Below are 9043 nucleotides of genomic sequence, written 5' to 3'. Positions count from 1 at the left end.
GTCCCTTCCGACCCTAGAAACTATGAAACTATGAAAGGGATCAAGGACCAGTGAGTTCTGGGGAAGTTCAGCAGACCAGAGCCATACAAAGGCCCATGGGCAGCCTCCCAATTTACCTTACCAGCAAGACATGGCAGGTGAGACAAGAGGGCACCCTCAGGGTGGAGCTGGCACAGTCACAGAGCTGCCAGGGGCATCATGGCCACCCATGGGGACACCACCCCATGACAGACTAAAGCAGTCTTAATTTAAAACTTGCAAGATGGAAAATTGACTGTTTCCCTTGGTTGGTTGTTAAAAATGTGTGCATATTTTGTTATTCAAGGAATAAATGCTACAACTGTGTGAAAAGGACACACAATTCCTCACATACAACAAAACTGAATACGTGATTTAATATGGACTCAAAACTCAGCTTTTACTATGGAGCCATCACTGGCACCTCCATATAAAGGCGTGATGTGCTGAATTTTTTCTGTGTCCAGTGACTTCTGTTACATCAGGATTCATACAGGCTACCTATCCATTGCCTCTAGTGGTTACTGTTGCATTTTTTTATTTAAAAAAAGGGCAAATAAAACGTTCCTGACCAAAGCCTGTGACAAAACTAAAGCAAGCAGCAGTAACACACACACAAATGGAGATATCTAGAATGGGGGCCAAGGAAGCTGACCTGCATTACTTTGTAAGAAAAGATGATTGATCTGCCTCTTACAGATAGCTGTCAATAAAGCTATCACACGATAACCCCTGAAGCTCAATGACTTTTGATCATACAGCTGCTTTTTCACAGAGCAATTTCTTCTGCAGACATCTCTCCAAATGATGAAGCAGATTGTCCATCTTGGAACCATGATTTTCTTTTTTTATCAGTAAGTGGGAGGCCCTGTGTTTCTTCCTTCAGCAGGCTGCTGCTGCTGCCACCGATGCATTCTGGATTCTTTGAAGACACAGAGGTTTAGCATCTACTTCAGTGTTGTTCTTCCTGTAGGCCTGACTCACACAGTGATTTTGTTGTGCCACTTTGATGTGGATAATATAAAAGCTAGATTACCAGAGCTGCACGCTGGAGGGCTGTCTTCTGTGAAGCTTCCATGCAAGTTATAGAAGAGAGATAATGATCTGAAAGAAAGGGGATGGGGGAACTGGCAATGGAGATACATACGTGTGATGTGCAATTCCTCAGCAGAAAAGATGGCTGCATGGTTTGGTTAAGCAACTTCATCCAAGTAGTTTTGCAAAAAGTCAAAGGTTTCTCGGTAAGCAGTTTTGCCTCCTTTTTTTCTTCAGCACTTACACAAACAATATGCATTTAAAAATAAGTTAAACTTGCAAATATCTAGCCATCAGACAAATGTAACGTGGCAGTGGAGGAAGGAGATAACTGCAAGATGCAGAATTGATTGAGGATATGAACTGATCGTCAGGCTGAATCTGAGAACCAAGAATTATCACTTCACCAGAGACCACCTTTTATTACCTCTCTTAGAAAATGGCTAGATTTTGTTGGAATCTAGCAATTAAACTCCAAAATCCAGCACAAAAATCACAGATCCCTGAAATCTCCAATGTCCCTGTGTTGTTCCTTCTTCATTTAAAACACAAGCCACAAACTTTACAGCTCTTCAAAAGCTTGGCTTGCATGCTGAAATTTATTAAGGTACTATATGGAGATGTAGGATGTTTTAATTCCAATACTTTCCTTCTGTATAACCTGATTTATAGCACAATGCATCCATTATTTTTATTTTGAAAATGTGTACAGTATTTCATTTTGTGAAATAAATAGTTGACTACCATGAAAGTGTTGTATGAAGGATCAAGGTACAATAAAGAAACTTTTGAAAGGGTCCCTCAGTTGGATTTTCACTGAACTTTGTGGACGGTGCCTAATGCAAAGCTGGGGAGGGGCCAGGAGGAGACTGTCACTGAGCAGCCATTCCAAGAGATATAAACTGAGTTCAGAGGGTTGCAGGCTGTTTCTGGAAGTGCAGCACTCTATATGGAGCTGAATGTAAGTGATTTGGTTATACTCATGTCTGTCTACCTTAGATAATGGTTTTCTACAAACTCCTTTTTGCTGCAAATATGATAAATGATGCATATGTTTCTCCCCCTTTTTAGTACTAAAGCTAAGGGAAGATGGCAATATAAAAGTGCAGTGACATCTCAGAGATACAGAACCATACAACAGGGGTAAGTCTGTTATTTATTTTTGACTAGTTGATTGTGGTTTCCCATTTCTTCTCAAACTGGTCCGAGTTTTGGGTGGTTTGTGCTGAGCCTTGTCCTGTTCAGGTCAGGTCAAGCCCTTCAGTCTGTAGGCTCTGTGCAATGCATCCATGCTGGCAGGAATGCCTTTTGAGCCAGTGATAACTGTAGTCACAGAACACTTCTTCTCTTTTGTGAAATGTTTATTTGTTAGCAATGCCTAGGAATAGTAGTTTCCAGTACTGTGTTTATTAAACATGTTAGTGCTTCCCAAGGGGGTTGTGTTAACTGACATCACATTGTATGAAAATAAAAGTTTTGCAATTAAAACATATTGTAAATGTGATGTTCTTTTTTTTTATTTCCCTCCCCACCTCAAACTGTCAATTAATCTAAGAGAAGTAAGCTCTTATGGACTACAAAGATCTGAAACAAGGTTGATTATGATTCCTTATTCTCAGCTCCTCCTTCAAAGGTATACCCATTTCTTTAAAGGAAAATCAGTATAACTTTAAATTGTTACAAATTTACCAATATAAAGTAAGCTGGATTTGATAATTACACACATGAGTTTTAGCAGTATACTTTTTTGAGATGAAAATAAGACCCCAGTCCCCAAGATGTAATTGCATCTGAATCAGTAACAGAGATTTTGAAGTAGGATAAATGACAAACCACTTGTTGGATCATTTCTAGCGACACAGCCCTGTGACTGTTCTGAAGTAACTAGCACAGGCAACCGCTTGCCCCAAAGATGTATTTCTGTACTATATACTACCAAGTCACGCATCCCCCATCCTCTGTCATAAAAACACCAGCTCCAAGTACTGCCAAGCTTAGGGAAGCATGCAGATTTCTTTCTAATCTTATCCCAAGGCCATTATAACTGTAATGTCAAGATGTTTGCTTTCATATAAACTCTGTTTGCATGCAAATGACTTTGACTACTCGGTATTTAAAAAAATATTTAAAATACTAATAATACATTCAAATGAAATGTAAAGGAGCTCCCAGCCTTTTTGTACCCATATATTTACCCAAAGCACTGTCCTTGATGTGATTGCTGATGTAGTAGTTGGTTTTACTAGGAACGCAAACCATATAACTTCTTTATGCATGGGGAGGCAACATCAGATTAGGCAAGAATTCTAGGCCCATGAAGAAATGTCCTTTTTACACAAAGCAGGCTTTTCTATGGTGAATCCTTAGACACTAACAACAAAAGTCACAATTCCTCAATTAATTAAAATATTCTGTTATAATAAAGAGCACTTTATTTGCTTATTTTCCAGTCTGAGAGTTGGAATAAGTGCATCTTACTGATTACATTTGCAGTTGAGTCTGATCCCAGAAAAGCTTCAAGATTTTGACCCTGGCTTGTTTCCATTGGAGATTTTTGTGCACGATAGCAATGAAGTGGAAAGAAAACAAAAATGCTTTGGCTGTTCTATTAGGGTACTGAGTTGCTTTTCAAACAGCAATCACTGACATTCAGAGAATGAAGCGTTCCACCTCGGGGAAACTTTTCAGCTGCTCACTCCATATCTCTTGCAATTTGAATATAGCATTCATAACTCTCATTGTCATCATCTAAGTTTTACTCCATAATCAGTCTAAGGCAGTTCCTTATTCAAATAGAATGTTCAAAATGTCAGTTAGGATTAAAATGCACAGATTAGATTAAATACACTGAGAAAATCTTTATCTGCTGAACAGGCTCCTAGCAGCCTAGCACAAAGAAGAGTTTCATACTTTTATTTAGCTGACTGAAAATGAAGTGCTACCTCCCCAAATCTTTTGAACAATACCCCGGTAAGAAAAATCTGCAAATCAGTCTTTGAAATTTCTCACTTGGAAGGTGGAAAATAGATATGATTTTAAACTAACACAACACCATGTGGTGAGATCAGTGTGGTCAGGGGAAAGGAAGTGAAATGAAGTATAGAAGGATGACTAAACTTAAGTGTTTGCTTCCTAGGTCTAATGCTAAAAATCAACAATTTGGTCCAGTCAGAGGAAAGTTGTTTCAACCTCTCTCTTTCTCCTGCATTAAAGATGGCACTTGCTGACTTTGAGATATATTACCGTCTTTTTACAGGCCATATAGTATTGCCTAATTCCAAGGCTCTCTCTAAGCCAAAAGTTGCACTAGTTTACTAAAAGTGTGATTTTTAAAACTATGCAATAAAATCAGTGCAGAAATTGTGTTGACATTTTTCAAATTGATATGAACCCGGTATAAAGCCAAATCTTCAACCTAAGTATGAGCATATAGAGTTCCACAGCAGTTTAACAAATGGATTTTAAAACAGCTGAAGTTAAATTACCACAAACAAACTGCTCCAAGTTGTATACAAGTCCCAAATGTACTCTGAAAATTCTCTGCAAACTTTCTTGTAGATTATATAGCAAGCTCATGAAAGTTTTAATTAAAATTCACTCATCCAGAACGTCGAGATCACTACAAATCTTTTTTAAATGAGTGTATTAAACCAGTGTTCAGCTGAAAGCAGGACATTTAAACAGTTTGTTTACTGTCAGGAGGCCAGCCATTTTAAACTATGAGGAGGTTAAATGATGTAATCTTTATCTGAAGAGCCATTTTACTCTTAATTTTCCAGGTGGCTCAAACAACTGCGATGAACAAGACTGGTGGCCCCTTAGGAACAATAATGCTAACTTGAGTGTGACTGGGGGAGGGACACAGGGGCAGGAAGTCCCCAAAATGTAATGCCCTAAAAGATCTAAAAGTGAGGTGTAGTACTCCCACAAAGTAAAATGATACCCCATCTTCTTCTGCTAACCAAGAGGCATTAAAAAGTAGACACCTTGTTTGAAACTTCAAGTACAATTCATTTGTGTTTGTTGGGGATTAGGACATTTAAAATTTATATCCTCTGGCTGGATTTCACTGTAGCTGTAGTGTATCTATATAGAGTGGAGTCTTCTTTTCTAAAAAGCCTTACAAGATTGCAAAGAACAACCCACTTTATCATCACTACCTGATAAGCCTGCCTACATGGGAGTTTCAGACATTTTGGGCTTATAGCAAAGAAACAAGCAAAGGGGATGCAAAATGAGCCATGCTGCACATCGATTCTTTATGCAAATAAGGTGAAATGCTGCATGTTTGTATGAAGATAAAAATGCTCTTGGTACAACACAAAATTTACAATCTAGGCCTCAAATGAGACAGAGATAAGTTTGAAAAGAAAAAAAAACCAAGCAGAATATTTAATCTTTACAGTTCCTTGTGCAAGAGAGAGAGAAAGTTGAAGAAGAGTAAATACGTAGACTAATGTGTGGAAAAGGGAAAAAATGTGGTGCTTTATTATTATTCTGATTTCAGCTGCTTGTATGCTAAAGCCTGCCATTTGGTCGCTTCGTCATTGTTTCAGCTTAAACAACAAACCTTTTGTTATTAATTGTCCGAAAATTATCCAGTCTTTTATAAAACTGAGCCCTGATCACTGATCAGATAAGTGCTATGTAAAAATGTTTCATATTTGTATTCATTCACACTTATCATTAACCTTAAATTTTGTTTAATGTTTCCTCATCTTCCCCTGTCACATGGACAAGGATGAGAGAGAGAGTAGCTAGTTTTTATTACTTTATATCCTTCGTTATCTTGAATGTTTTGCTCAAGGAAAGTAGAGTTGAAAAGAGAGTTTTCCCTCTGTTTCAGGTCCCTGGCTAATCAAATGTCAATTTATTGTCTGACAGTCTTCATAGGGTTTTCCAGCAAATCCCGGGTGGATGAAGGATTTCTGTATACTGAGGTAAGTACCTTGCCAAGATATGGGTTGTACTGGGAAGTTAAGAGGCCTGGATATTGTTTATTCTTCCAGGAAGTGAATGGGGTCTGACAGCAACCCAGGGCTTATAGAGGTATCATGTTATCGTAACATTAGTGCACAAGCTGTTTACTTGCAACTCTTCTTGTGCGTCTGGACTGCTTATAGTAGAGGTGCTCAACCACTGGCCTGCAAGCCACATATGGCCCATGGAACCAAGGCATCCAGCCCACAGGGCTCCCCATGGGTGAGGAAGTTTGGTAACAGCGAAGCAGTGCTAAAGTCCCAAGCTCTGCACATCCAAATTGTGGCCAAATTACACCCGCTCCCTCCACCCCAACCTCCTTCCTCCCTTCTGTGCAGCTTGATCAGTTCTGGCCCATGCCTCCTACCCCCCATGTGGCTGGATCAGGAATTGATCATGCCCTCTCTGTGGGCCTGGATTGAGGTGGGCTATGCCCCTTCCACTCCATGTGTCTGGATAGAGGCCAGGCTGCTCCCTGCCCCCTTCTATGCAACTGGATCAGGCTATGCTGTGCCCACCCCACATGCTAAATTGGTTTCACTGCCCTGATCTGGCCCACAGATAGACCCAGGCACTGCACATCTGGCCTGTGGGACAAAAAGTTTGAGCACCACTTGACTATGATATTTCCCAATTCAGACACACAGCCCTATCCAGCCTGCTCCTTTGAATTATCTTGGTCTCACCCGAGTACACTTCAAGCCACCAGAAGACTTGAACCTATGATCTTCCAAGCTAAAACCATCATCTTTATACACCTGGAGCTAAAAAAGTTGCTCCTTTAACTGGTATCTATAGTATCTCAGACTTCTATAGGGGTGAAAAAGTCTAATACTTTGCTGGGTTAGGCACCTTTCTGAGAAGGTGCTCTTTCAGTGCCTTTGCCTCAACAGAGCTATGTGCAGGAGGCTGAAGCTTCGGAGAGGCTTACTGTGAAACTAAGGGAATGCTTTTAAAGAAATGCTTGCATTCTTCAGTTCTTAGTGGTAAAAAACTTGGCCAGGTTTACTGTCCACAGACAAGCCTAAACAGTAGGAGGGACAGATCCACGTGGGTGTGGCAGCATGGTCATACCTCACTTTGGCTGTCTACTGCATGTGCCATGAGCTCTGAGCTCACCATCTAGTCAGCATGATGTCTGGCCAGAGCTCCTGTTTTTATGCAGCTCCAGAACCCAGGGGGTGAATGCTGCCACTGTTCATCCTTCCTCCCTTCCCTCCCATCTTTATTCATCAGCAGGGGAGAAAAGGGGACAAACAGTGGCATTGATCAACCCTGGGCCCTGGAGCTGTATGAAAGCAGGGGCTGAGTACTACCACTGCTCATCCCCTCTTTTCTCCTGCTGCTGAAGTCATGGAGGTGTGTAGGGAGGGGAGAGGGTGAATGTCAGCAGCATTTACCCCCTGGACTCGGGAACCGTGCAAAAGCAGGGACTTTGGTCAGACTGCACATTGACTAGTTGGTGAGCTTGGAGCTCATTGAGTTCACTGACATCCAGGATCATGTTGAGTTGGGGTGTGGCCACTCCCCCTTCAGCTGTCTTGCACATGCGCAGTGAGCTCTCTTGACAGCACAAGCAGCACACAGTCAAAATGGGGTTGTGGCTGCACCCCCCTCTCCATGATTCTGGATCCATCCATGGCCACTAGGATCCATAACAGCCTGTACATGATGGTTATTTGAAGGCATGGTACAGACATAATATGCAATGGATGTGCCCCCTAAGTCCAGTACAAATTATTAGGGGTTCCCAAGCTCCTTTTTATACACCGCTCAAAACAGTTTATTGTTTACAGCATCTGCCAATTACTAAAACATCGATAGGTGACATCATCCACAGCCTACTTCTCACCAGTGAGTGCAGCCTTCGCATTAAAGAGGGACACCTATTTGCCAGGTCACTCTGATCTGATTTGTTCTCTTACTAATTCACTCTCTATCTGTTGGTCTTGGAGGCACCTCTGAGACTAACCAGGTACTTTTCCAGCACTTTTATGCAAGCCATATGTGGTAAGTCTGGTTCTGTTCTTAAGCCACCTTTGGTTAATGCTGTTATCTTGACCTCTGTGTGATTTGTGTATGGACTGATTAATGGCTGTATTAATCCATACTCCAGTGAGGCCTACTGTGCTGAGTCTCTATAATGCACTTCTCTAATTCTGTCCAATCCTGTCCTCCTGCAGGACAGCAGAGAGCATTCCTGGGTGGGCCTTTCCCACTTACGTTAGAGACCTAGTTAGCAAAGTGAGTGAGAAATGTAATGCGATTGTGGTGAGGGAAGGGACCTAGCAATAGGGGAAAAGAGATGCAGTGAATTCATATTTGCATTTCAGAGCTTCCCCAGTAGAGATAATCAAGAGACTCAGTCCTGACTTTGCCAAATGCCTGTCTCACTTCACTTCACTTCACTTCACTTCAAGAAACTCTTGAGGCAAGGGAGAAGACTTTTAATGTTTGTCAGCAAATGGAAGCTCATCACTTCAGATGACTTGATCTTCTTCTTAAGATTCTGTAGTAGTTTTATAGGGTAGCTTTAGTAATTTAATAGATTTCATAGACATTAGGGCTGGAAGGGACCTTGAAGATCATCAAGTCCAGCCCTCTGCCCCAGGGGCAGGAAGTCAGCTAGGGTCAGAGGATTCCAGTAAGATAAGCATCCAAGCATTTCTTGAATGAGTCCAGAGTAGGTGCCTGCACCACTTCTGGAGGGAGTCTATTCCAGGCCTTGGGGGCTCGGACAGTAAAGATGTTTTTCCTATGTCCAGTCATGGAGAAGTTTATGATCGTTGGTCCTTGTCATCTCTTGGGGTGCTCTGGTGAACAGATGTTCCCCCAGATCCTGATGCACACTCCTTACATACTTATAGGCAGCCACCAGATCACCCCTGAGAATCATAGTGTGATAGTATCATAATGCTTAGAGTTGGAAGGGAACTAAACAGATCATCAGGTCTGACCCCCTGCCCCACACAGGAACGGGTGCCAGGGTCATATCACCCCAGCCAAATAT

At 41.5% G+C, this 9043-nt stretch overlaps 1 protein-coding gene across 2 annotated transcripts in view; it reads left to right on the top strand.

Moving 5' to 3' along the window:
• Positions 1-1913: 1913 nt before the first annotated feature.
• Positions 1914-9043, top strand: part of RBX1 (ring-box 1) — a 41860-nt gene continuing 34730 nt past the window's right edge. Inside the window, exons 1-5 of one of the 2 annotated variants that reach the window (XM_019515131.1) lie at positions 1914-2014; positions 2125-2196; positions 2609-2686; positions 3504-3609; positions 5938-5993. The gene's annotated coding sequence lies outside the window, so the exon portion shown is untranslated. The remainder of the gene's footprint in view (positions 2015-2124; positions 2197-2608; positions 2687-3503; positions 3610-5937; positions 5994-9043) is intronic. The other variant, XM_019515130.1, reaches the window with a different exon arrangement.

This window comes from Gavialis gangeticus, unplaced genomic scaffold, assembly GCF_001723915.1.
Source record: "Gavialis gangeticus isolate Ggan-Ray unplaced genomic scaffold, GavGan_comp1, whole genome shotgun sequence".
In the NCBI taxonomy this organism is placed as follows: Eukaryota; Metazoa; Chordata; order Crocodylia; family Gavialidae; genus Gavialis; species Gavialis gangeticus.
The sequence above is the reverse complement of the archived record's forward strand: the minus strand, read 5'-3'. Positions and strand labels throughout refer to the sequence as shown.